This window comes from Salvelinus sp. IW2-2015, unplaced genomic scaffold, assembly GCF_002910315.2.
Source record: "Salvelinus sp. IW2-2015 unplaced genomic scaffold, ASM291031v2 Un_scaffold1117, whole genome shotgun sequence".
NCBI lineage: Eukaryota > Metazoa > Chordata > Actinopteri > Salmoniformes > Salmonidae > Salvelinus > Salvelinus sp. IW2-2015.
This window is the reverse complement of record NW_019942734.1, coordinates 71,680-77,032: the sequence shown is the minus strand read 5'-3', so window position 1 is coordinate 77,032 and position 5,353 is coordinate 71,680.

Below are 5,353 nucleotides of genomic sequence, written 5' to 3'. Positions count from 1 at the left end.
TCGTCTCCCCATCCCCTGCAACCCCTGCCCCTACCTGAACCAGCCCTGTCCTCCCATCCCCCGAACCAGCCCTGTCTCCCCATCCCGAACGCCCTCGAACCAGCTGTCTCCCCATCACTCCATACCCCTGAACCACGCCCTACTCCCCAACGAAGGAGGTGAGAGCCATTGTGTTGAAATGACATGTCCAGTTGCAATGACATTGCAGTACTGCAATGCACTGTGGACCAGAATTCGATTCTTCCAGTCAGAGAAAAATCTCACGTTGACACAGAAGGCAGCCAATATCAGGCCTTAAAGGAAGGAATGGCAGGCTTCTTGGATGGATGAGAGTCTCTCCTGTCTGAGCACACTGATTTGCTACGCCAAATGTGACTGTTCACCTCCAATTTGATTATGAATCTTAATTTCAGCATGGGAACACATGTCCGCCGAGCGGATAAGAGGACAGATATTCCATGATGGACCTCTCAATGGAGACAGCTCGAGGGACATGTCCATGAAGCCAAGGTGTTGCCTCGTAAAGCACACGCTTTTTGCACTTCTGTATGGGAAAACATATCCTTGGACACTAGTTCACACACCACTCTAAAGTTGGTGAAAGAATGTTCGCTGTTCTGAAAGTTGAGGCAGACTTACGTGAGGATCACAAAGTCCCTTCTGTGTGCCAACCATGATCATGACCTTTCCAGAATCTACACCTGAGTTTCACAAATTGAAGTGAGACACCCTAAACGACTAGTCATTATTGTGCACTTTCCCCCCTAACATTTTCCCATTTTGGTTCTCCTGATGCAAATTATGTAAGATGGCAGCCTGCAAAGCCATTTTTGCAGAAGTTGCATTGCTTAAGTATGTTGTGCCACAATGCCTTGTGACTGTCCTGGTGCGTGAAGAGTTTCAGTAGCTGAAAACTGCCCAGTGATAACTGTTAAATGACTATGGATATTGGATCACTACACACATGATGCCCACAGGCTGAGAACAAGATATATCTCAAAGTAATGGCTGGATTGACATAACATTTGTTGTGCACAATCAAGACCCCAAGTGGAAGAAACCTATTGATTTGGTGACCTCTTGACCTTTCCTCTAGCGCCACCATCAGGCCTTTTCATTTCCATGTTGTTTTCCATTTTCCATTTCCACTTTTACAGCTGCTTATTTTCTCGTTGGTACGTATACTTAGTTCAAAAATCTGCTGCTGATTTTATTATTTTGTTTGTTATATCATTCTATTGATGATAAAGTTAATTTATTTTAATTATAAGAGGTTAATGTATATTCAAGTTATATTTATTTTAAGTTATTCATTAATGTTAAGATAATTTTTCAGTGTAAGACTGTAAAAGATGGCCTTTAGCACATTTCTTATAGAGGGTAGCAGTCTTGCATCAAATAGTGAATTCCACTCTATACAGAATGTTTCATGAATGTCTGCACAGTGTTATATTTTCACAGCTCGCTGTCAGTAAATATCGCACAGTAAATATTGGACTACAAGAGAGTTGCAAGCCTGCAAAGGTAGAGTTATTTAAAGCTTTGAATGTGTCGATTGGGTTCTAGAGGTGTGCGGTTACAGCAGTTGTGCAGGGTTGGTGTGGCCTGTGGTGCTGGGGTCCAATGTGATATCTATTCATGGGGCCCACAATCCCTGGCGGTGTCACTGCCAGCAGGCCTTGTTTGGGTAAATATTAGCCTAAACTCAACACATGCAATGGATAGAGAGAACCGGACAAACACGTGGCTAACGCCCCAAAACCTACATCTCATATTGAGGCCAGGCATCACAGGCTGAAATGTTTTTCCAATAATATTAGCATTTTCAAGAAAGTAAACATAAAAATGTCTCAAACTTGATGAAAATTTATATTTTCATTAGTTAATCATACTACCGTCGTCAACATTTTCATAAATTGTAACCCCTTTATAATGGACATACATCAATACTTTTAAAAGCTCACTTCATTAAATTACACATCATTGTTTTAACTTACTTTGAATGAGCTGGTGATTGGGTCTAGGCATCAGAAGGATTCTAGAGCTGGTGATTGGGTCTAGGCATCAGAAGGATTCTAGAGCTGGTGATTGGGTCTAGGNGTGATTGGATCTAGGCATCAGAAGGATTCTAGAGCTGGTGATTGGGTCTAGGCATCAGAAGGATTCTAGAGCTGGTGATTGGGTCTAGGCATCAGTGTCTTTGTCTTTAACTGCCATTTCCTGAACGTCAGACACTTCCCACATGCCAACGGGTTTCTCTCAGCCTTAGAAACATCTGCATCTACCACATGTTGTGTGGTTATCCTGAGATACAGTATTTTCCCCAGACTGGTCCAGAGGGAATTGTTGATAAAGTATGTTGTCCGTTGAAAAATAATTCTAGATAACATTTTCTTTGAATTTCTCAGCACGTCTTTAGTATTTTACTGATAGAAAGATGAAAAAAAATGTCCGGTCGTGGAGCATCTTAACAAATTTAAACCAAAATATTTAGGCTGACTTCAAAATCATCCAATGTCCAGAAAAATGGATTACCCTGATATGCAAATATGTGCATATGAGATATTGCCTCATTTGCATATTTTAATAACATACTTCAGAAAATGTTTAATACAAAAAAGTATTATAATTTGTGTCAACATTCAACTGTTAAAAGTTGACTGTGATATGATTAAGGGTAAAGAATTACCTTATGAGGGTGTGGTGCCTGGCTTTAAACTCTGTCATACTTCAAACTGGTACACCCCCAGCTCTAACATGACACACATAAACTCACACATGCTGGCCAATCCGGGATGCACATACATACACATTCTCTGAATGAGTTCCACTGAGTACGTTTTCCACCCTGGTCTTAATCTTTTGTGGGCAGATTCTGTAGACTGAAGAATCTGTAGGGACTGAGAGTTTCCTTTTGCGAGGGTGGAGACTTCACAAACTGACCTAACTCTCAACTTCTAACAGGCTGACTACACCGCTCGTGTCGCGGGCGCGAGCGTTGCAAAATAAATTTAGAAATCTATGTTATTCAATTATTGCGCGCGCGCCAACGAGCATCTGCGTTGCCATGGGCTAAAATAGAAGTCAGTTCTATTTCTGACGCAGATCGCGCTGCAAGTCCTGCCTCTCCCATCTCCTCATTGGTTTATAGAAGCAGGTACCCACGTGCCATCTCAGCGCACTAGTTTATCTCACGGGCTAAAGACAGCACATCACCCTCTCCGATCCCTCCTCTTCCTTCCCTTACCGGCCTATAGGAAGATACTTCTTTTACGTAACATAGTAAGCTTGATGTACAAGTAGCCTCTAGTGAAATGTCTACTAAGTGTACTGTAGTGTAAACACAGGTAAGTAGAGCATGCAACTTCACTCTCTGTCCGCAACGCAGGGTGGATGTTGTATCTGTGTTCTGTAACGTCGTCTTCACATTCTGTAGACTGTCTTTGGCGTGTTACATGATCCCTGCTCGTGTCCTGTCCCTGGCGGTACATGATCCTGCTAGTGTCCTGTCCTTGGGGGTGTACATCATCCCTGCTCGTGTTCTGTCCTTGGCGGTACAGGATCCATGCTCGTGTTCTGTCCTTGGCGGTACATGATCCCTGCTAGTGTCCTGTCCTTGGGGGTGTACATGATCCCTGCTAGTGTCCTATCCTTGGGGTGTACATGATCCCTGCTAGTGTCCTGTCCTTGGGGGGTACATGATCCCTGCTCGTGTCCTGTCCTTGGGGGTGTACATGATCCCTGCTAGTGTCCTGTCCTTGGGGGTGTACATGATCCCTGCTAGTGTCCTATCCTTGGGGTGTACATGATCCTGCTAGTGTCCTATCCTTGGGGTGTACATGATCCCTGCTCGTGTTCTGTCCTTGGCGGTACAGGATCCATGCTCGTGTTCTGTCCTTGGCGGTACATGATCCCTGCTAGTGTTCTGTCCTTGGGGGTGTACATGATCCCTGCTAGTGTACTGTCCTTGGGGGTGTACATGTCCCTGCTAGTGTCCTGTCCTTGGGGTGTACATGTACATTAAGCTGCCTCATGCCAAATAAACAGGAGACAGGCATACTTTTCTTACTCACCTCCCTATAGTCACTGTCTAGTGTCCTCCCTATAGTCACTGTCTAGTGTCCTCCCTTCGTACTGTCTAGTGTCCTCCCTATCGTCACTGTCTAGTGTCCTCCTATAGTCACTGTCTAGTGTCCTCCCTATAGTCACTGTCTAGTGTCTCCCTATAGTCACTGTCTAGTTCCTCCATAGTCACTGTCTAGTGTCCTCCCTATCGTCACTGTCTAGTGTCCTCCCTATAGTCACTGTCTAGTGTCCCCCTATAGTCACTGTCTAGTGTCCTCCCTATAGTCACTGCTAGTGTCTCCCTATAGTCACTGTCTAGTGTCCTCCTATAGTCACTGTCTAGTGTCCTCCCTATAGTCACTGTCTAGTGTCCTCCCTATAGTCACTGTCTAGTGTCCTCCCTATAGTCACTGTCTAGTGTCCTCCCTATGTCACTGTCTAGTGTCCTCCCTATAGTCACTGTCTAGTGTCTCCCTATAGTCACTGTCTAGTGTCCTCCTATAGTCACTGTCTAGTGTCCTCCCTATAGTCACTGTCTAGTGTCCTCCCTATAGTCACTGTGTAGTGTCCTCCCTATAGTCACTGTCTAGTGTCCTCCCTATCGTCACTGTCTAGTGTCCTCCCTATAGTCACTGTCTAGTGTCCTCCCTATAGTCACTGTCTAGTGTCCTCCCTATAGTCACTGTCTAGTGTCCTCCCTATAGTCACTGTCTAGTGTCCTCCCTATAGTCACTGTCTAGTGTCCTCCCTATGTCACTGTCTAGTGTCCTCCTATAGTCACTGTCTAGTGTCCTCCCTATAGTCACTGTCTAGTGTCCTCCCTATAGTCACTGTCTAGTGTCCTCCCTATCGTCACTGTCTAGTGTCCTCCTATAGTCACTGTCTAGTGTCCTCCCTATCGTCACTGTCTGCTGAAATCGTAGCCCACTGTGAGCCTATTAGAATATCTGTCACGAGGTCTGGACTTATAAGGCACAGGTTTTATAGCATGACTGTTACATTAAGCAGAGTTGCTGCTTCAAGACCCTCTATGCCTCTTATTAAATATGAACACCGGCAGATGCTCCAATTCCATAGACAAGGAGTGTTGGCCCTGTGTATGTGTCTAAGGTAGCATCCCAAATGGCAGCCTATTCCCTATTATAGTGCACTACTTTAGACCAGAGCCCTATGGAACCCTGTTCCCTATATAGTGCACTACTTTAGACCAGAGCCCTATAGAACCCTATTCCCTTATATAGTGCACTACTTTAGACCAGAGCCCTATGGAACCCTGTTCCCTATATAC